The sequence below is a fragment of the Dermacentor variabilis genome, chromosome 1 (genome assembly GCF_050947875.1).
Source record: "Dermacentor variabilis isolate Ectoservices chromosome 1, ASM5094787v1, whole genome shotgun sequence".
Taxonomy (NCBI): Eukaryota; Metazoa; Arthropoda; class Arachnida; order Ixodida; family Ixodidae; genus Dermacentor; species Dermacentor variabilis.
The window spans coordinates 149,029,943-149,052,876 of NC_134568.1; the positions used below are offsets into that span (position 1 = coordinate 149,029,943).

The following is a 22,934-nucleotide window of genomic DNA, read 5'->3' on the forward strand; positions in this document are numbered from 1 at the left end:
TGGTCATGACGCGCTACAGCTTAAAAAAGCCTTGAGTGTAGCGAATGTGATGACATCACGCAAGTGCTCACATCTGGGTGCTTGACAACTTATGGCGCCGTACACAGATACATAAACATGTACAGTCATGCCGCAACCCACTACGTTCCACTCTGATATGTCCTGCAGCATCCTGCAAGGAGATGAAGGTAGCTTTGTTGACGACAGTTATGAAGGCGTGAGGTTATGAAGCACTACAATGAACAGCAGCCTTGATTGTAGCGAATATGATGATCTCAAGAAAGTACTTACATTCGGGAGATTGAGTATTGTCGCTGTACACATATACATAAATATATACAGTCTTCTCCTATGGGAATCGTTTACATGCCGAAAGGTGCCGCAGCGCTCTGAAACCAGATGAAGGGAGCATTGTTGACGTCCATTACGAGGACCTGTGGTAATGACGCGCTACAGCTTAAAAAAGCCTTGAGTGAAGCGAATGTGATGACATCACGCAAGTGCTCACATCTGGGAGCTTGACAACTTATGGCGCCGTACACAGATACATAAATATGTACAGTCATGCCGCAAACCACTTCGTTCCACTCTGATATGTCCTGCAGCATCCTGCAAATAGATATAGGTAGCATTGTTGACGACAGTTAGGAAGACGTGTGGTTATGACGCGCTACAAGGAACAGCAGCCTTGATTGTCGCGAATATAATGATCTCAGGAAAATACTTACATTTGGGAGCTTCAGTACTATTGTCGCTGTATACATATACATAAATATATACGGTCTCCTCCCAAGGGACTTCGTTGCATGCCTAAAGGTGCCACAGCGCCCTGTAACCAGATGAAGGTAGCATTGTTGACGTCCATTACGAGGACCTGTGGTCATAACACGCTACAGATTTAAAAAGCCTTGAGTAGAGCGAATGCGATGACGTCACGCAAATGCTCACATCTAGGAGCTTGAGGACTTATGGCGCCATACACCCATACATAAATATGTACAGTCATGCCGCCACCCACTTCGTTCCACTCTGATATGTCCTGCAGCATCCTGCAAGGAGATGAAGGTAGCTTTGTTGACGACAGTTATGAAGGCGTGCGGTTATGAAGCACTACAATGAACAGCAGCCTTGATTGTAGCGAATATGATGATCTCAGGAAAGTATTTACATTTGGGAGCTTGGGTACTGTTGTCGCTGTACACATATAGATAAATATATGCAGTCTTCTCCCAAGGGACTTTGTTGCATGCCGAAAGGTGCCACAGCGCCCTGTAATCAGGTGAAGGTAGCATTGTTGAAGTCCATTTTGAGGACCCCTGGTCATGACGCGCTACAGCTTCAAAAAGCCTTGAGTTTAGCGAATGTGATGACATCACGCAAGTGCTCACATCTGGGAGCTTGACAACTTATGGCGCCGTACACAGATACATAAATATGTACAGTCATGCCGCAACCCACTTCGTTCCGCTCTGATATGTCCTGCAGCATCCTGCAAGGAGATGAAGGTAGCTTTGTTGACGACAGTTATGAAGGCGTGCGGTTATGAAGCACTACAATGAACAGCAGCCTTGATTGTAGCGAATATGATGATCTCAGGAAAGTATTTACATTTGGGAGCTTGGGTATTGTTGTCGCTGTACACATATAGATAAATATATGCAGTCTTCTCCCAAGGGTGTTCGTTGCATGCCGAAAGGTGCCACAGCGCCCTGTAACCAGATGAAGGTAGCATTGTTGACGTCCATTACGAGGACGTGTGGTCATGACGCGCTACAGCGTAAAACAGCCTTGAGTGTAGCGAATGTGATGACATCACGCAAGTGCTCACATCTGGGAGCTTGAGGACTTATGGCGCCGTACACATATACGTAAATATGTACAGTCATGCCCCAACCCACTTCGTTCCACGCTGGTATGTCCTGCAGCGTCCTGCATGCAGATGAAGGTAGCATTGTTGACAGTTATGAAGACGTGTGGTTATGACGCGCCACAATGAACAGCAGCTTGATTGTAGCGAATATGATAATCTCAGGAAGGTGCTTACATTTGGGAACTTGAGTACTGTTGTCGCTGTACACATATACATAAATATATACAGTCTTCTCCCAAAGGACTTCGTTGCATGCTGAAAGGTGCCGCAGCGCCCTGCAACCAGATGAAGGTAGTATTGCTGACGTCCATTACGAGGACGTGTGGTCATGACGCGCTACAGCTTAAAAAAGCCTTGAGTGTAGCGAATGTGATGACATCACGGAAGTGCTCACATCTGGGAGTTTGAGGACTTATGGCGCCGCACACATAGACATAGATATGTACAGTCATGCCCCAACCCACTTCGTTCCACGCTGGTATGTCCTGCAGCGTCCTGGATGCAGATGAAGGTAGCATTGTTGAGGACAGTTATGAAGAGGTGTGGTTATGACGCGCTAGAATGAACAGCAGCCTTGATTGTAGCGAATATGATGATCTCAGGAAAGTGCTTACATTCGGGAGCTTGAGTACTGTGGTCGCTGTACACATATACATCAATATATACAGTCTTCTCCCAAGGGACTTTGTTGCATGCCGAAAGGTGCCGCAGCGCCCTGCAACCAGATGAAGGTAGCATTGTTGACGTCCATTACGAGGACGTGTAGTCATGACGCTCTACAGCTTAAAAAAGTCTTGAGTGTAGCGAATATGATGACATAACGCAAGTGCTCACATCTGGGAGCTTGAGGACTTATGGCGCCGCACACATATACATAGATATGTACAGTCATGCCTCAAAGCACTTCGTTCCACGCTGGTATGTCCTGCAGCGTCCTGGATGCAGATGAAGGTAGCATTGTTGAGGACAGTTATGAAGAGGTGTGGTTATGACGCGCTAGAATGAACAGCAGCCTTGATTGTAGCAAATATGATGATCTCAGGAAAGTGCTTACATTCGGGAGCTTGAGTACTGTGGTCGCTGTACACATATACATCAATATATACAGTCTTCTCCCAAGGGACTTTGTTGCATGCCGAAAGGTGCCACAGCGCCCTGTAATCAGGTGAAGGTAGCATTGTTGAAGTCCATTTTGAGGACCTCTGGTCATGACGCGCTACAGCTTCAAAAAGCCTTGAGTTTAGCGAATGTGATGACATCACGCAAGTGCTCACATCTGGGAGCTTGACAACTTATGGCGCCGTACACAGATACATAAATATGTACAGTCATGCCGCAACCCACTTCGTTCCCCTCTGATATGTCCTGCAGCATCCTGCAAGGAGATGAAGGTAGCTTTGTTGACGACAGTTATGAAGGCGTGCGGTTATGAAGCACTACAATGAACAGCAGCCTTGATTGTAGCGAATATAATGATCTCAGGAAAGTACTTACATTTGGGAGCTTGAGTACTATTGTCGCTGTATACATATACATAAATTTATACGGTCTCCTCCCAAGGGACTTCGTTGCATGCCTAAAGGTGCCACAGCGCCCTGTAACCAGATGAAGGTACCATTGTTGACGTCCATTACGAGGACCTGTGGTCATAACACGCTACAGCTTTAAAAAGCCTTGAGTAGAGCGAATGCGATGACATCACGCAAATGCTCACATCTAGGAGCTTGAGGACTTATGGCGCCATACACCCATACATAAATATGTACAGTCATGCCCCAAAGCACTTCGTTCCACGCTGGTATGTCCTGCAGCGTCCTGCATGCAGATGAAGGTAGCATTGTTGAGGACAGTTATGAAGACGTGTGGTTATGACGCGCTAGACTGAACAGCAGCCTTGATTGTAGCGAATATGATGATCTCAGGAAAGTGCTTACATTCGGGAGTTTGAGTACTGTGGTCGCTGTACACATATACATCAATATATACAGTCTTCTCCCAAGGGAGTTTGTTGCATGCCGAAAGGTGCCACAGCGCCCTGTAATCAGGTGAAGGTAGCATTGTTGAAGTCCATTTTGAGGACCTCTGGTCATGACGCGCTACAGCTTCAAAAAGCCTTGAGTTTAGCGAATGTGATGACATCACGCAAGTGCTCACATCTGGGAGCTTGACAACTTATGGCGCCGTACACAGATACATAAATATGTACAGTCATGCCGCAACCCACTTCGTTCCCCTCTGATATGTCCTGCAGCATCCTGCAAGGAGATGAAGGTAGCTTTGTTGACGACAGTTATGAAGGCGTGCGGTTATGAAGCACTACAATGAACAGCAGCCTTGATTGTAGCGAATATGATGATCTCAGGAAGGTATTTACATTTGGGAGCTTGGGTACTGTTGTCGCTGTACACATATAAATATATACAGTCTTCTCCCAAGCGTGTTCATTGCATGCCGAAAGGTGCCACAGCGCCCTGTAAACAGATGAAGGTAGCATTGTTCGCGTCCATTACGAGGATGTGTGGTCATGACGCGCTACAGCTTAAAAAAGCCTTGGATGTAGCGAATGCGATGACATCACGCAAGTGCTCACATCTGGGAGCTTGAGGACTTATGGCGCCGCACACATATACATAGATATGTACAGTCATGCCTCAAAGCACTTCGTTCCACGCTGGTATGTCCTGCAGCGTCCTGCATGCAGATGAAGGTAGCATTGTTGAGGACAGTTATGAAGAGGTGTGGTTATGACGCGCTAGAATGTACAGCAGCCTTGATTGTAGCGAATATGATGATCTCAGGAAAGTGCTTACATTCGGGAGCTTGAGTACTGTGGTCGCTGTACACATATACATAAATATATACAGTATTCTCCCAAGGGACTTTGTTGCATGCCGAAAGGTGCCACAGCGCCCTGTAACCAGGTGAAGGTAGCATTGTTGACGTCCATTATGAGGACCTCTGGTCATGACGCGCTACAGCTTAAAAAAGCCTTGAGTGTAGCGAATGTGATGACATCACGCAAGTGCTCACATCTGGGAGCTTGAAAACTTATGGCGCCGTACACAGATACATAAATATGTCCAGTCATGCCGCAACATACTTCGTTCCCCTCTGATATGTCCTGCAGCATCCTGCAAGGAGATGAAGGTAGCTTTGTTGACGACAGTTATGATGGCGTCCGGTTATGAAGCACTACAATGAACAGCAGCCTTGATTGTAGCGAATATGATGATCTCAGGAAAGTATTTACATTTGGGAGCTTGGGTACTGTTGTCGCTGTACACATATACATAAATATATACAGTCTTCTCCCAAGGATCTTCGTTGCATGCCGAAAGGTGCCACAGCGCCCTGTAACCAGATGAAGGTAGCATTGTTCGCGTCCATTACGAGGATGTGTGGTCATGACGCGCTACAGCTTAAAGAAAGCCTTGGATGTAGCGAATGCGATGACATCACGCAAGTGCTCACATGTGGGAGCTTGAGGACTTATGGCGCCATACGCATATACATAAATATGTACAGTCATGCCCCAAAGCACTTCGTTCCACGCTGGTATGTCCTGTAGCGTCCTGCAAGCAGATGAAGGTAGCATTGTTGACGACAGTTATGAAGACGTGTGGTTATGACGCGCTAGAATGAACAGCAGCCTTGATTGTATCGAATATGATGATCTCAGGAAAGTGCTTACATTCGGGAACTTGAGTACTGTGGTCGCTGTACACATATACATCAATATATACAGTCTTCTCCCAAGGGACTTTGTTGCATGCCGAAAGGTGCCACAGCGCCCTGTAATCAGGTGAAGGTAGCATTGTTGACGTCCATTTTGAGGACCTCTGGTCATGACGTGCTACAGCTTCAAAAAGCCTTGAGTTTAGCGAATGTGATGACATCACGCAAGTGCTCACATCTGGAAGCTTGACAACTTATGGCGCCGTACACAGATACATAAATATGTACAGTCATGCCGCAACCCACTTCGTTCCACTCTGATATGTCCTGCAGCATCCTGCACGGAGATGAAGGTAGCTTTGTTGACGACAGTTATGAAGGCGTGCGGTTATGAAGCACTACAATGAACAGCAGCCTTGATTGTAGCGAATATGATGATCTCAGGAAAGTATTTACATTTGGGAGCTTGGGTACTGTTGTCGCTGTACACATATAGATAAATATATACAGTCTTCTCCCAAGGGTGTTTGTTGCATGCCGAAAGGTGCCACAGCGCCCTGTAACCAGATGAAGGTAGCATTGTTGACGTCCATTACGAGGACGTGTGGTCATTACGCGCTACAGCGTAAAACAGCCTTGAGTGTAGCGAATGTGATGACATCACGCAAGTGCTCACATCTGGGAGCTTGTGGACTAATGGCGCCGTACCCATATACGTAAATATGTACAGTCATGCCCCAACCCACTTCGTTCCACGCTGGTATGTCCTGCAGCGTCCTGCATGCAGATGAAGGTAGCATTGTTGACGGTTATGAAGACGTGTGGTTATGACGCGCCACAATGAACAGCAGCTTGATTGTAGCGAATATGCTAATCTCAGGAAGGTGCTTACATTTGGGAGCTTGAGTACTGTTGTCGCTGTACACATATACATAAATATATACAGTCTTCTCCCAAAGGACTTCGTTGCATGCTGAAAGGTGCCGCAGCGCCCTGCAACCAGATGAAGGTAGTATTGCTGACGTCCATTACGAGGACGTGTGGTCATGACGCGCTACAGCTTAAAAAAGCCTTGAGTGTAGCGAATGTGATGACATCACGGAAGTGCTCATATCTGGGAGTTTGAGGACGTATGGCGCCGCACCCATATACATAGATACGTACAGTCATGCCCCAAAGCACTTCGTTCCACGCTGATATGTCCTGCAGCGTCCTGCAAGCAGATGAAGGTGGCATTGTCGACGACAATTCTGAAGACGTGTTATTATGACGCGCTACAATGAACAGCAGCCTTGATTGTAGCGAAAATGATGATCTCAGGAAAGTGCTTTCATTTGGGAGCTTGAGTATTCTTATTGCTGTACACATTTACATAAATAGATACGGTCTTCTCCCAAGGGACTTCGCTGCATGCCGAAAGGTGCCACAGCGCCCTGTAACCAGACGAAGGTATCATTGTTGACGTCCATTACGAGGACCTGTGGTCATAGCACGCTACAGCTAAAAAAAGCCTTGAGTGTAGCGAATGCGATGACATCACGGAAAACTCACATCTGGGAGCTTGAGGACTTATGGCGCCATACACATATACATAAATATGTGCAGTCATGCCCCAAAGCACTTCGTTCCATGCTGGTATGTCCTGCAGCGTCCTGCATGCAGATGAAGGTAGCATTGTTGACGGCAGTTATGAAGACGTGTGGTTATGACCCGCTACAATCAACAGCAGGCTTGATTGTAGCGAATATGATGATCTCAGGAAAGGGTTTACATTTGGGAGCTTGAGTACTGTTGCCCCTTTACACATATACATAAATATATACAGTCTTCTCCCAAGGGACTTCATTGCATGCGGAAAGGTGCCACAGCGCCCTGTAGCCAGATGAAGGTAGCATTATTGACGTCCATTACGAGGACGTGTGGTCATGACGCGGGACGTGTGGTCATGACGCGCTACTGTTGAAAAAAGGCTTGATTGTAGCGAATGTGATGACATCACGCAAGTGCTCACATCTGGGAGCATGAGGACTGATGGCGCCGTATACATTTACATAAATATCTACAGTCATGCCCCAAAGCACTTCGTTCCACGCTGATATGTCCTGCAGCTTCGTGTAAGCAGATGAAGGTAGCACTGTTGGCGACAGTTATGAAGGCGTGTGGTTATGACGCGCTACAAAGAACAGGAACCTTGATTGTAGCGAATATGATGATCTCAGGAAAGTGCTTATATTTGGGAGCTTGGGTACTGTTGTCCCTGTACAAATATACATAAATGTATACAGTCTTCTCCCAAGGGACTTCGTTGCATGCCGAAAGGTGCCACAGCGCCCTTTAACCAGATGAAGGTATCATTGTTGACGTCCATAATGAGGACGTGTGGTCATGACGCGCTACAGCGTAAAAAAGCTTTGAGGGTAGCGAATGTGATGACATCACGCAAGTGCTCACATCTGGGATCTTGATGACTGGTGGCGCCGTACACTTATGCACAGATATCTACAGTCATGGCCCATGGTACTTCTTTGCATGCCGAATGCTGCTGCCGTGCCCTCCATCCAGATGAAGGTAGCATTGTTGACGACAATTACGAGAACGTATGGTTATGGCGCGCTACAGTGTAAAAAAGCCTTGATTGTTGCGAAGGTGATGATCTCACGAAAATACTTATATTTTGGAGCTTGAATACTGGCGGCGCCGTGCACATATAAGCAAATATGTATAGTCATGCCCCAAGGGACTTCGTTGTATGCCGAATGGTGCCGCAGCACCCTGCAACCAGATGAAGGTAGCATTGTTGACGTCCATTACGGGTGCGTGCGGTTATGACGCGCTACAGTATAAAAAACCTTGATTGTAGCGAATGTGATGACATCACGCAAGTGCTTACATCTGGGGGTTTGAAGACTGATGGCGTCGTACACATACACACATATGTAGAGTCATGTCCCAAGGGTCTTTGTTGCATGCCGAAAGGTGCCGCAGCGCTCTGCAACCTGATGAAGCTAGGAATGTTAACGTCCATTATGAACACGTGTGGTAATTACGTGCTACAGTAAAAAGAAGCATTGAGTTTAGCGAATGTGATGACATCACGCAAGTACTTACATCTGTGAGTTTGAGGACTGATGGCGCCGTACGCATATACAGAAGTAAGTGCAGTCATGCCCAAAGGCACTTCGTTGCATGCTGAAAAGTGCCCCAGCGGCCTGCAAACAGATGAAAGTACGAACGTGAAAGTCCATTATGAGGACGTGTGGTGGCGACGCGGTACAGTGATAAGAAACCATCACGGAAGTGAAGGTGGGGACGAGGTTATGGAAGTCCATATATGTACTTGAGGAATGGCGTCACAGAGTGACATTGACATGCTTGATATACATAATTGTATACACACAAGTATGCTCACTCATAGCTCGAGGTACCTGCTTGCATGCCAAAAGTTGGCGCAGCGCCATGAATACATATGAAAGTTGCAATTTTTCGGTCCATATTTAAAACGTGTGATTATGACCCGCTACAGTGAGAAGACGCTTTGACTGTAGCGTATGTGATGAGAAGTTCATGGAAGTCCGTATATTAGCGGACTTGAGGGCTTGCGACACGAAGTTGTATTTCATTGCTTCGATGTGCAATGCAGGTGGCGTGAGGTGACTTGACATCAGTAAGTCAGACAGGCACTTTGTTATCTTTGCAGTGGATCGGCTGCGTCGAATAGTGAAATGTATGAGACACGTGCGACTGAACTGCCGCGTAGGATACAAAGTGTACATATTAGAAAAGGCAGAAATGAATGAAAAAACACGGCAAAGAAGCTGTTGTGGTCCATGTGAGCCACACGGCGCAATCCCGAAATCGTCAAGTTTACTGTTGCGAATATTCCCAAGTCCCTGATTCGCGTAGATTTGGAGATGCAAATTTAAAGGCTTTAACAGTAGTAAGAAATGGGCGTCTACCTATCTGAACCTGGTGTCGTTGGTCATCAACTGCGCTCAAGGTGTCCGGCTGATTATGAGCGTTGCAGAGAAAAAAATTATTACAAGCTGAATGCGCTATAGCTTCACGTGGCAACTTTCGAACCAGTTGTAAAGTTCACTCACGAAATGCCGTGTCGAACAGCGACGTGCCGTTGAGCGAAAGCTTAGCCGAGACGACGTGGAGGAGCAACCAGCAAATCGATGTGGCGAGGCCGAGCACGCGCAGTTGAACCAGGCTGGGACGTCTGTAGTGGCAGCTTCGCTGTATTCACAACGCTTCTCGCGCTACGTGACCTCGTGGGTTCCCTTCGTTTTTGAAGTGTTATTTGCGCCGGCCTTGACGCGGCGTTTGCTAGTTCGTTGCTTGTCTAGGTGTGGCACGCGATGATAGGCCGCTTTTGTTGTTATTCCTTCGTTCTTGTGGTTGCGAGCACGAGCTGTAAGGCGTCGTCGTCGTTTTCTTCAAGAACCTCACAGTTTCGGTTTCTCATCCTCGTCTTCTTTACTCGTCGGCATTTTCTCCAATTTCCCTTTTCATCTCAATACAACGTACTCATCATCGTTTATTTTATCGTCGTCGTCTTACAGATCTTTTATTTCTTACACATATTCGTTTCACATGTGTAAGAAATTCGTTTGGACTGATCGCAATGTCACTGGCGGTTATGGGACTGGATGCCTTTGCTATGCGTCAGGTTTAACTTCGTGCAGATATAGTTTCGAATTTGCTGCGATGCGCTTCCCTTATACGGAAAAGGGCGGCTTGCCTTTTTGAGGCACCATAGAAAATCTTAAAGGCGCGATCCGCCTGCGTGCGAATCCGCCTACATGTTCACCTGTGTGACCAATAGTCACCAATAGTGTGATATAATAGTCAGTGCGACTATTATATGTCGAAGGATCTGAGCCAGGAAGGACTGATCGATTCTGCTACCTGTAAAGCGTGCCGAAAACAGTTCATTGGTAATTCTCCGTAAGAATTGAGAGGGCGCCACGACCGACCAAGTCACGTACTGACTGAAGCCGCTTTTAATGCATAAGCATTTTAGGCTACTTCCCTCCGAAATATGTCAGTCCGTCTGCACGTAACACTTGACTCAATGCGCTCCACACACACACATCGCATCGAGTCAGATGTCTGTTTCATATGGGACACATTGGACAATGGAGCAAGTAGCAACCACTTACCCACTACATTTGAAAGGTAAATATATATATATATATATTAGTGTGTGTGTGTGTGTGTGTGTGTGTGTGTGTGTGTGTGTGTGTGTGTTTGTGTGTGTGTGTGCGTGCGTGCGTGCGTGCGTTCGTGCGTGTGTGGAGCGCATCAAGTCAGATGTCTATTTCATATAGGACACCTTTGACAATGGAGCAAGTAGCGACCACTTACCCATTACATTTTAACTTATGCTTTCATGCGAGGCTCCTATTCTACGGCGAAGACGGCTCAATAATTATAAAAAATAAAAATCAGCTATACATTCAGGGTTATCAACATCGGCCACTTGTGATGAACCACGGAGGGCTGACTCAGTTGTATTGTCGTCAAACTCTTCTTGGTGGAGTGAAGCATGTACACGGTATTATAGGCGAAGAAAAAATCGTGCAAAAGTCGCCAACATAATCATTCACCAAAAAATTGGATGAACTATAAATTATATGCAGCTTTGTTTAAAACAACTGTGGCAAAAGATGAACAACAACATCAACAAAAAAGCAGGCTGCATTCATCTTTGTGAAAACCAGAAAGAAGATCGGCACTTTATAGGTTTTTATGGAGCAAACAATGTTTTCAGCAGTCCGCATGGTCCCATTCTGCTGTTCCATTTCCGAAAGAAGCGATGGATTCATTAGATGCTATCGCGAAAGGGCATGAAGAACGTTTTTCTTCGCAGTTCTAGTCCTAGGAGGTTTAAAAGTTTGAGATCTTAACTCCACACCAATTGGCTCCTGGACCAGACCATATCACAATTTCTATGATTAAATTATTGTTTAACTTTTTCTCTAGAGGAGTATAGTTAACTATTCACAACAATATAGATGAATTCCCAACTCGTGGACAATCGCAAACATTTTGGTTTTACTTAAAAATCAGTACCTCGGATATGTCTTGGAGAACATTCGGTCAATTGCCCTTACATCGAATCTAGTCAAAATAGAAAAAATAATCCATGTCGGGTTCAATGAATTTACTTCTTCTCAGGGTATTATGTGCTCGAGACAAATAGGGTTAAGGACTCAATGTTCCATATGGTCAGCTCATGTTAATTTGGAAAGCCGCATTCGACTCACATGACTATCAGGAGATGTATGAGCTTTGATAACTTTAGATATTGCAAAAGCATATGGCAGTGTCGAACATGGAATTTTAATTTCTAAATTAGCAAGCTGTGCTGTTCGAAACCATATAGTGGCCTGGATACAAGTTTCTTTCTGGTAGACGATTATATTGTTTCAAGGCAGCGGTGACATAGGGTACATATTGTTACGTGTAGAAAGACACAGACAAAAGAGGCTATTTACAGGCTATTTACACTGGAGCCAAACAGCCAGGCCGACACTCGCCCGCGCCAAGGCACAGACCAACTTCATCGCCGTTCTCGCGGCGGCTCATCTCTTGAGTATCTCCCGATAATATCGTAATACTATCCCCCCGGCGGCAAAAGCGCCGTGACCGTGCTGTTAAATATCCAAGGCGCGTGGAGAGTTGTAGGGCTTGAGTCGGGCGATGCGGACAATGTCACTGGTGTTCAGAGCGGAGGACGTAGTGGGCGTGGCTAGAACGATTTCGTACGTGACATTGGTCACTTGGCGGGGCACGCGATATGGGCCTGTGTAACAGGAAAGCAGTTTCTCACAAAGGCCAACTTTACACGATGGTGACCACAGCAACACGACGGTGCCGGGTACAAAGTGGACATCACGGTGACGGAGGTCGTAGCGTTGCTTCTGTTTGTCTTGACACTTGTAGACGAGCGCGCGCAAGTTGGCGAGCATGGTCAGCACGGGCGATTGCATCACGGGCGTAAGCGCTAGTTTAACCTGTGGTGGACGGAAGCACAGTGTCTAGTAGTAGCGTCGGTTCTCGGTCATACAAGAGGTAAAATGGGGAAAAGCCAGCAGTTTCGAGACGGGAAGAGTTGTACGCAAAGGTAATGTAAGGTAGAGCCAGGTCCCAGTCATGGTTGTCGTCTGCAACTTATTTCGATAGAATGTCTGTAAGGGTGCGGTTCAAATGCTCAGTGAGGCCGTTCGTTTGAGGGTGGTAGGAGGTGGTAAATTTATGCTGTATTGAGCAGGCGCGCATGATGTCGTCCATGACATTGGACAAAAACATACGGCCACGGTCTATTAGCAATTGACGCGGAGAACCATGAATCGAAATGATATCATGTAGAAGGAAGTCCGCAACATCAGTTGCGCAACTGGTCGCAAGGGCGCGGGTTACAGCGTAGCGGGTCGCGTAGTCAGCCGCAACTCCAACCGACTTGTTTCCTGATGTAGATTCCGGAAATGGGCCGAGAAGGTCTAAGCCAACACGATGGAAGGGCTCGGCAGGGATGTCGAGCGGCTGCAGGTAACCAGCGGGGAGCTGGGAAGGCTTCTTGCGTCGTTGGCAAAGTTCACAAGCGGCGACGTAACGTCGTACGGAACGGGCAAGGTCCGGCCAGAAAAAACGACGACGTACGCGGTCATAGGTTCAAGATACGCCGAGGTGTCCTGCCGTTGGTGAGTCGTGAAGCTCTTCTAGAACGGTTGAGCGGAGGTTAGGTATGACAAGTAGGAACTGAGAGCCGTCCGGATGAAGGTTACGACGGTACAGAGTACCGTCGCGGAGGACGAAGAGGCGTAGAGTGGCATCGGCCGGAGAGTGTTCAAAACGGTCGATGAGTGCTCTGATGGAGGCGTCACGACGTTGCTCATCGACGAAACGAAGCAGCTGTGATACAGAGAATACGCAATCAGCACTGGCAATATTGGAGGAGACGGAGTCATCGACAGGGTAACGCGAGAAGCTGTCAGCGTCTTGGTGCAGGCGGCCAGACTTGTAGACCACGGAATATGAAAATTCTTGTAGCCTCAAAGCCCATCGACCAAGCTGACCAGTAGGATCTTTTAGCGATAAGAGCCAGCAGAGAGCATGATGGTCAGTGACTACGGAAAAAGGGCGACCGTAAAGGTAAGGACGGAACTTCGCAACCGACCAGACAACAGCAAGGCATTCTCGTTCCGTAATGGAATAGCTGCGCTCAGATGGTGCTAGGAGGCGGCTCGCATAAGCAATAACGCGATCCTGGCCACGCTGACGCTGGGCTAAGACGGCACCTACGCCATGACCGCTGGCATCTGTACGCAATTCTGTATACAGGGGCATCAGGGTCGAAGTGGGCGAGAATGGGTGGTGAGGTAAGAAGAGCGACGAGACGAGAGAAGGCGGCGGCTTCTGAAGTACCCCACGAGAATTGTACGCCTTTCTTCAAAAGATTAGTGAGGGGTCTAGCAATTGTCGCAAAATCTGGAACAAATCGACGAAAGTACGAGCATAGCCCTACAAAACTTCGAACGTCTGCGGCTGTCTTCGGAACCGGCAAATCTCGGACAGCGCGAGTTTTGTCGCGATCAGGCTGTATACTCCGGAAGCGTCAACGAGATGGCCCAGAAGAATAATTACCCGCCGCGGTTGCTCCGTGGCTATGGTGTTAGGCTGCTGAGCATGAGGTCGCGGGATCGAATCCCAGCCACGGCGGCCGCATTTCGGTGGGGGCGAAATGCGAAAACACCCGTGTACTTAGATTTAGGTGCACGTTAAAGAACCCCAGGTGGTCTAAATTTCCGGAGTCCTCCACTACGGCATGCCTCATAATCAGAAAGTGGTTTTGGCACGTAAAACCCCATAATTTTTTTAGAGGAGTAATTTGACGGTGTCCAAAACGACATTTGGACGAGTTGCAGCTTCGCCTTTCGAAATACATCAAGTATAGTTGTTAGACGCTCAAGGTGAGTGTCGAACGTTGGCGAGAACACGATGACGTCGTCGAGGTAGCAGAGGCGTGTGGACCATTTGAAACCTTGGAGCAAGGACACCATAATACGCTCAAAGGCGGCAGGGGCGTTGTATAATCCTAACGGCATTACTTTAAATTGGTATAGGCCATCAGGTGTGATGAACGTGGTTTTTTCTCTGTCCATATCGTCAACAGCTATCTGCCACAATCCAGAACGAAGATCAATAGAAAAGAAATAGCTGGAACCGTGGAGGCAGTCAAGGGCGTCGTCTGTACGTGGAAGTGGGTAGACATCCTTCTTAGTAATGTTGTTCAGATGACGGTAGTCTACACAGAAGCGCCATGTGCCGTCCTTCTTCTTAACCAACACCGCAGGTGACGCCCAGGGACTTGAAGAAGGCTCAATTATATTTTATCTAGCATTTTGTTTACTTCACTTTGAATTATTCGGCGTTCCGACGTAGAAACTCGATTCGGTCGTCGGTGAATAGACGTAGCATCGCCAGTAAGAATCCGATGCTTGACCGCGAGCGTCTGGCCTAAAGGACGATCGTCGAAGTCGAAAATATCTCGGTAGGACGATAATACTTGGCGTAGGTCTTCAGCCTACGCAGAGGACAGGTCCGTCGCAACCATTTTCTTTATGTTGGGATCAGCGCCCGAGGCTGGTGCAAGGGCCCTGCTAAGCTCGCAAGAACCATCGGTTGATAACGCTGCCACGTGGCGGTCGCCGAGACAATCAACATTGGCAAGGCAAATACCTTGCGGTAGAATTCGCTTTGCCAATCCAAAGATAAAGATAGGCACGCGAGTGCGGTTCGCAGTAATAGTAAGTATACTGTGAGTCACGATAACGTCATACTGTACTGGAATGTCGGGCAGAGTAGTGACGAGGTACTCGCCATCAGGAACTGGTGGGGAAGACAACAGTTCAATAAAGGCTATTGACTTTGGCGGCAGGCCAAGAGAGCCGGTGGGGCGTAAGCGGCACTGGGGTGCGTCAGAAGGTTCTGCGAGAATCGGTAACTCAAGGCGAAGGGTACTAGCAGAACAGTCAATGAGAGCAGAATGCGCGGAGAGAAAGTCGAGGCCGAGAATTAGGTCATGGAGGCAATGAGCAATCACGGTGAAGAGAACAGGAGTGTGGCGGCCGGCGATGCTGACAAGTGCCGTACACATGCCGACGATAGGTACAGTGCCGCCATCCGCAACGCGGACGACGCGTGCCGACGCTGGGGTGTGGAGCTTTTTGAGTCGTCGTTTTGGTTTTGGTTCGTAGGTAACGTGAGCAGAGGATTTGAGGGCAGGGTCGACAACGCAGCTTCACCTCCAGAAGCTGCAGTGCCTAGTTTTCCGGCTGGGTCCTGAAGGCGATAGGCGGCGAAGAGAAGCGGCGGGGTTGGGGCGAACGAGACTGATGGCGTCGAGGTGAGGGTGAGCGGCTGTAGCGAAGGTTCGGAGCAGGGGCATCAGCGGCAGTGCGTTCATGGCGGGTGGCAAAGGGAACAGGTCTATAGGTGCGGGAATAAGTGGCGGCGTATGTCGAAGGAGGTGGTGGCCATCGGTTGCGGCAGTGACGAGCGACGTGGCCGATGCGACAGCAGTGGAAGCAGATCGGCCTGTCATCAGGGCTACGCCATTCGGACGGGTTGCGGCGAGATGTGGCAAAAGAGGACTGCCGGGGACGAGGAGGGCCGGTGGAGAACTGGGGAACGCTGGGTTGAGACGTTGAACACACGGAGTTTAGACTCATGTTCTCAAATTCCTGTCTGACTACGGCCTGAATCGTCGCAATCGTGGTTGTTGGCGGATCGGGAGGCGTCGCGGAGAAAGCTGGCGAACAGACAGCCTCGAGCTCGCGGCGAACAATACGGGTGACGTCGTCACAGGTGGTGGTCTGACGCGGTCGACCCTCACATGTCGACGTAGCAGCAGTGTTGGGTAGCCATGTGATGTGGTGTGTGATACGGCGGCTCTTAGCTTGTTCAAGGCGCCTGCATTCTTTTATGATGGCGTCGATAGTCGAGACGTTGCCGAAAACAAGCAAATTGTAAGCGTCTTCCGCGATGCCTTTTAGAACACGTGCCATTTTATCTGCTTCAGACATAGCATCGTCAGCTTTGCGGCATAGAGCCAAGACGTCGAGGATGTATGAAACGTACGGCTCTATATGTCTGAGCACGAGACGCAAGAGCCTTTCTCGCGGCAACCTTGCGGCCAATGGGGTGGCCGAACAGTTCCCGTAGCTTTTCTTTGAAAATGTCCCAACTGGTTATCTCGTCGTCATGCGTTTGGTGCCACAAGCGTGGGGTGCCGCCGAGATAAAAGATGACATTTGCGAGCATAATCGTTTGGTCCCACCTGTTATTAGCACTGGCGTGTTCATAGAGCTTGATCCAGTCGTCAACGTCCTGTCCCTCCAGGCCAAAGAACACACGAGGGTCGCGATGTTGGGCAACCGTGACGATTGGAGCAGTTGGACAAGCCGAAGCCGTTGCAGGGGCGGTCTCGTCAGCGGGAGGCGTGGTGACAAGCTCGATGTACCGACCACTTCGGAGTTCCGTGGTGAGGACGGGGATCGCTATCCTTCACCAGAATGTTACGTGTAGAAAGGCACAGACAAAAGAGGCTATTTACAGGCTATTTACACTGGAGCCAGACAGCCAGGCCGACACTCGCCCCCGCCAAGGCACAGACCAACTTCATCGTCGTTCTCTCGGTGGCTCGTCTCTTGAGTATCTCCCAATAATATCGTAATAATATAAATAGAAGACATGAGTACCATAGGGATCAGTTCTTCGTCTGCTTTTGTTTAATATTTTGTTGTCTTCTGTGCAAGTTCATCAGGATGTGCAACTCTATCTCTATGCTGATGACATTGAATTTTTCTCCTCATCACGGGATATCAGTACGTTATACCAAATCTTACAATCATATTTCGCTGCACTCGAGTCCTGGCTGGCCGCCCTGTCTTTTTCCGTTAACGTCAAGAAATGATCGTTACTTGTGTTTCTATTGTCAAATACCGTTTTAGAGCGCAGCTCTTTGGCGTCCGTTCCTGGGTTTCGCGTCGTCGTCGGCGTCGTCGTCGACGTTGTCGTCGGCCTCGTAACCAGCTCCGCCCCCCTTTCATCCCCCCAGCGCTAGCAGCGACCGACTGATACCGCTGGATGCCGCTGACGCCGCTAGAGAGTCAAGATAACGTGACTGCATAGAACACCGTCGCCGCCATGCAGAAAGAGGAGGAAAGGGTCGCTGCTATCTCTTCCCTCCTCCCTTTATCGTGTTGTCCGCTTGCTGCGCGCGCTTCTGCCCCCATCGTTTGCCGCTGGGTGTACACGCCGCCCCCCTCCGCTTCCGCTTACTGCTGGTTGCTCTCGACGGCGGCGATGAGCCTCCGCTTCGGCAGCGCGAACTGCAGGGTCTTCTCGGCGGCGGCGATGAGCTTCTGCTTCAGCCTCGCTTACTGCTGGTTGCTCTCGACGGCGGCGATGAGCCTCCGCTTCGGCGGCGCGAACGGCAGGGTCTTCTCGGCGGCGGCGCTTAGCCTCTGCTTCCCCCACGGCTGTGACAACCTCGCGAGCCACTTGTATAGATCTCGTCTTTGAGAATCAAGCATTGGTGTACCAAGTCGAACATATATCAGTCTATTTCTCCGACCACAAAGCTTCCTTCATGACTGTCAAGAACTGTTAGTGGAGTCTTTGTTAAAGGAATACGTGTGAAAAATTAAAAAAAATTCTGTGATAGCGCATACATGTGTTGCTCGATTTCTTTGCCTCAATCTATCCAAAAGGTGAAACAGCTTATTTGCTGCGCTCAAATTTCGCATTAGGAAGTAACGTAATCGTCGGTAATTTTTTTGTTCACCCCATTTCTTATTTTTGATTTCCTCGTATCATATATCGTCTTGTCTCAAGAAAATGGAGGTGGGCTGGCACTCCCCAGTTGTTAAGGTTGGAAAGTGCGGCGTCTCTAAGTGGCACCGTGTTGTGCATTTGTGGTTGTGCTTGGTTATTAGAAATGTGAGCAAACAAAAAATTGTCTCTCAGAATAAGCTTTTTATTTCTCTTCATTATTGAAATGAGCCGATACCGCAAGTTGAAGCTTGGAAATACCTAGGGATAACATATGATGGTACGCTAATGACAGCACAAAATCGAAGGAAATGCTAGTGAAGGAGAACGTGTAATGGCGATGTTGCGCCGCTTCGGTTATAAAAAAAGTCACCGACGAGTACGATACTCCCTCATGCGAATTTAGAGCGCAGCTGTTTACGTGTTTTGAATTAGCGATATATTATGCCAAATAATTTGGTTCTGAAGGACAAGGTGCTCTCGGTGGCGGCGCTGAGCCTCTGCTCAGGCAGCTCGTTTAGCAGCAGCGGCAGGCGAAGCATTTCCACCGGTTGCGTCGCTCATTGTTCAGAAAGAAAGCGTGAACACGGAAACGCATGGCTCGCGCAGAGCGCATTCTCTAGCGGTGGCAGCGCTGCAGGCGAAGTATCGCATGCGCAGTGGGTCATAAGCCCACGCGAGCGCTTTGTTTCCGTGCTAGCCGCATGCCTGGACGTGCCGGCACTCCGCTTTCCTCCTCACTGCTTTTGCCATACCCTACTCCGCTTTCCGCCTCCTTGTGGCGCTGCACCTTCCTCTCTACTTTCCTGCTCGCGTCTTTCATCCACCCGCTTCGCTCCGCGTTCGCTTTCATCTTTCGCTGGTGCTCGTTCGCTCGGTTACGCCGAGGCCGACGCCGACACTCGCCGCAGGAACAGGCTCCTAAAAGCTGCCCTCTAGAAGACAGGTACGCGTAGGGCTACGTTGGTGAGATATTTTAAGCTTTACGTCCGCCCCATTCTCGAATTTGGCTGTGTTTTTTCTTTCAGGATGTGCAGCATACAAGCTGATACCTTTAATACTACTATTGGTTTTGACAATATTAACTAAAAACTTTTGAAAAATAACAAGGATATTTATGCGCAATTTTTATGCTGACTTTTTTCACAGTCACTGTTATCAGGTCAACTACCACGCGATTGGAAAAGCGGTAAGGTCGTTCCAGTCTTCAAATCGGGTAAAAAAAAAATTCACCACTTAACTACCGTTCCATTTCCCTTACCAGCGTACCCTGCAAACTCATGGAACACGTCATCTACTTCAATGTCATGAGCTTCCTCGATTGCCACAACTTTTTTCATCCTGCGCAACACGGTTTTCAAAAAGGCTTCTGATGCGAAACATAGCTGGCAATTTTTATTCATGATTTGTATGCTAATCCTGACTCTAACCTACAGACCGATGCTATTTTTCTGGACTATGCAAAAGCGTTCGACAAGGTTCCTCAGAAGCGCTTACTACTAAAACTTTCATATTTTAACCTCCCCTCTAATATCTTTAAATGGATAGAATAATTCTTGACTAACCGCTCACAGTTAACAATCACAACTCCAATCCTATCCCAGTAACGTCAGGTGTCCCGCAAGGGTCAGTGCTCGGTCCGCTTCTGTTTTTAATTTATATTTACGATTTACCAACGCATGCCTCTAGTAATATTCACATGTTCGCCGATGATTGTGTAATTTATCGCAAGGTTAATAACGCTTCTGACCAAACATCTCTTCAAGACGACCTTAACCGGATTCAGGAATGGTGTGCCAATTGGTTAATGGAACTTAACCCTCAAAAATGTGATTCACGTGTCGCCGCAACCCACTTCATTTCCCACACGTCATAGCTAACGTCCCTGTAAAGCCGGTTGTATCATACAAGTACTTAGGCATTACCTTGTGTGGCAACTAGTCCTGGAGCACACACGTTACAAACATCATTTCATCCGCTAATAAAACACTTGGATTTTTAAGACGGCATCTCCGCAAAGCCCCTAGCATGTGAAGGTATTAGCGTACAAATCCCTTGTCAGATCAAAATTAGAATATGCCTCACCCATTGGGAACCCGCACCAAGCTTACTTTATTATTGCACTCGAATCAGTCCAAAACAGAGCAGCCAGATTCCTCCATTCATCATATTCTTACGAGATCAGTGTGACAGCGCTGAAAGCTGAATCCGACTTATTGCCGTTATCACTTCGTCGCCGCATTTCCAGCCTTTGCTTGTTTCATAATTTTTTCCATAGTTCACCAGGCCGCGCACCCTACATCGTCCCTCCAGCCCGCATATCTCATTGCACTCGTCATCCTTTTCAAGTTTCCCGACCTCGTGCCCGAACTACCACCTTTGCCGCATCATTTTTTCCCGTACTGCAGCAGACTGGAACGACCTACCCAACGACATCGTAACCATCAAGTGCTCATCCAACTTTGCCCATAATGTTACCAGTCATGTTTTTTGTGTTAACGCTTGCTCACCAAAATATATGTACCCACCCCCTATGTAATACCTCTCGTGGGTCCTTAAGGTAATAAAATGAAATGAATTGAAATGAAAGGGCAACACTGCGTCTGTGTCACGGGCAACCAGGTTTTGTGGCTAACGATGGGCTTTATCTGGAGGCTGAAATTATTCCGCTCGAGTCCATATTTAAGCAACTTACTGTCCGGACTTTCTTGAAGCTTTACGATGCATCCCTCTCTCGTTTCAATCCGTTTTCGTCAATTCTCCCGATAAGTTATTCAGAACATGTTGGCGACGCTATCGACAGCCACAAGTTGGTTTTGTTCAGGCACTGCTATCAAAACTTAAAAACTCGTCTGCCGTGCCTGATTTCTCCAAAAATAAATTCGTTGAAGGTTAAACTGATTTTTGGTTACATTTTTCCAAAACACGCGAAACTTTTTCCAGAGCATATACTTGAAGGTCTCCGTCAAGATCATCTTTGTCAATTTCCGTCTCGCTTGGATATTTCTACGGACGCAACACACAAAATTTAGAGAATGCTTTAGTTGGCATCTTTTCAAATCAGCTAAACTGGTATCTTGCTCTCCGTCTCGCTGATTACACTCCAATATTTCTTGCATAATTTCTGGCAATAATTCTGACCATCAGAAAATTGGGTCCACAGAAATCTCAAGCAATAATTGTTACAGATGTGCTTTTAGTTTGTACTGATTTAACTTGTAATAATCGCTTACACGCGTTGAGTTTCTGAGTTTGGTGTTGTCCCACTCGTTAAACGTAGCTACGCGCTCGAACCCAGGCAGCCAATCTTCCACGTCTTTAAAGGTGCCGCCATGAAAAGCCGCCGGCACTTGTGCATTCAGCAGCGTCATGTAAGTCGGCGTCTCCCTTGCTGCAGTGTTCGCAGTGGTCGCAGTCATCACTTTTTTCTGAAGGTTTCCAAGTTCTGTAGCGAGGCCTCGGACTTGCCGACTTGTGTGGTGAACTGAAGCGAGCTCCAATTGTCGGCGGTGTACTTGCTGCCTAGTGGGGTCTCTTGTATAAGTCGAGCTTACCCAGCAACCTCCACCAAAACTGTCGCGTAAACCCTGTTGAAGCACACGCTGAGCCTCCAGGCGTTACCACTTTACTGAGCGTAGACGCGCGGTGCCAAGATGATCTTCGTTCTGCTCTTCTTCAGTCCCCTATTTTGCCACACCATGTGGCAATATTTTCGACTGTTGTCCCGGACAACTTGTCTGAAGCAGGATCTTTTTAAACGAATCAGCTGGCTCACTCGCACCGTCGTCACTAAATGGTCCGGTCTTAAAGATTCTTCCTCATTTCGCTTTTATAACAGGAGCTAGATTTAAACGCCTTTTATTTCAAAATTTTAATTAACCATGCCTACTTCCCGCAGATGATTTTAGACATCCAAATGTCCAGTGTAACACGAGCAAATGCCTTTAGTAACACCAGGTGACTTTATCAAGCTTCCATTGCAGAGTTCCCCTCCTAAATTTTTACATTGATAGATCTGGTTTATCCATAACTAATCTATGCTCTTTTTGTTAGGAACTAGAAACTATGGACTATTTCTTTCTTGCTCCCGCTTTTCCTCCCTCCGCAGAGTGTTTTTCGTATTTCTAACAGGTAACTTCCTAACCGAAACATGGCTTACTTCAGAGTGTGACACTCCAAAACATGAAAACTACAGCAGTTTTTCGAAAAACAGAAGTAACCGAAATGGTGGGTTGCTTATGTATGTGAAAAGTATCAGATGCGATTTAATAGAAAACTATTCGTTAATGACGAATGACGTAGAGAGTCTTGTTGTCCGATCCAAAGACCATATGTTTGCTGTCATGTACCGCCCGCCTGATGGGAATTTACTCAATTTTTTTGCCTACCTTGAAGATCTGTTCATGTATGTAAACCAAAATGAACTGACACTTGTCCTTGGCGGAGATTTTAATATTAACATGTAGGACACATCCACCCCGCGGCACGCGTTCCAGACGCTTTTAGATTCGAATGGTTTTCACTGCACGGTTAACACGGCAACACG

General features: G+C 47.7%; 4 long non-coding RNA genes across 4 annotated transcripts; all 4 read right to left on the reverse strand.

The window, feature by feature from the left end:
* Positions 1-78: 78 nt before the first annotated feature.
* On the reverse strand, positions 79-823 carry LOC142572259 (uncharacterized). The gene is made up of 4 exons (XR_012826031.1): positions 729-823; positions 509-609; positions 292-389; positions 79-172 (listed from the first exon to the last, which is right to left on the reverse strand). It is a non-coding gene; the product is annotated as an uncharacterized LOC142572259 (long non-coding RNA).
* Positions 824-1,173: 350 nt separating this feature from the next.
* Positions 1,174-1,689, reverse strand: LOC142572266 (uncharacterized). Its single transcript, XR_012826032.1, has 3 exons — positions 1,609-1,689; positions 1,389-1,489; positions 1,174-1,269 (listed from the first exon to the last, which is right to left on the reverse strand). It is a non-coding gene; the product is annotated as an uncharacterized LOC142572266 (long non-coding RNA).
* A 1,020-nt stretch (positions 1,690-2,709) lies between these two features.
* On the reverse strand, positions 2,710-3,454 carry LOC142572270 (uncharacterized). Its single transcript, XR_012826033.1, has 3 exons — positions 3,365-3,454; positions 2,925-3,245; positions 2,710-2,805 (listed from the first exon to the last, which is right to left on the reverse strand). It is a non-coding gene; the product is annotated as an uncharacterized LOC142572270 (long non-coding RNA).
* Positions 3,455-8,440: 4,986 nt separating this feature from the next.
* On the reverse strand, positions 8,441-9,923 carry LOC142572275 (uncharacterized). Its single transcript, XR_012826034.1, has 3 exons — positions 9,646-9,923; positions 8,654-8,754; positions 8,441-8,541 (listed from the first exon to the last, which is right to left on the reverse strand). It is a non-coding gene; the product is annotated as an uncharacterized LOC142572275 (long non-coding RNA).
* Between the last annotated feature and the right edge of the window lie 13,011 nt (positions 9,924-22,934).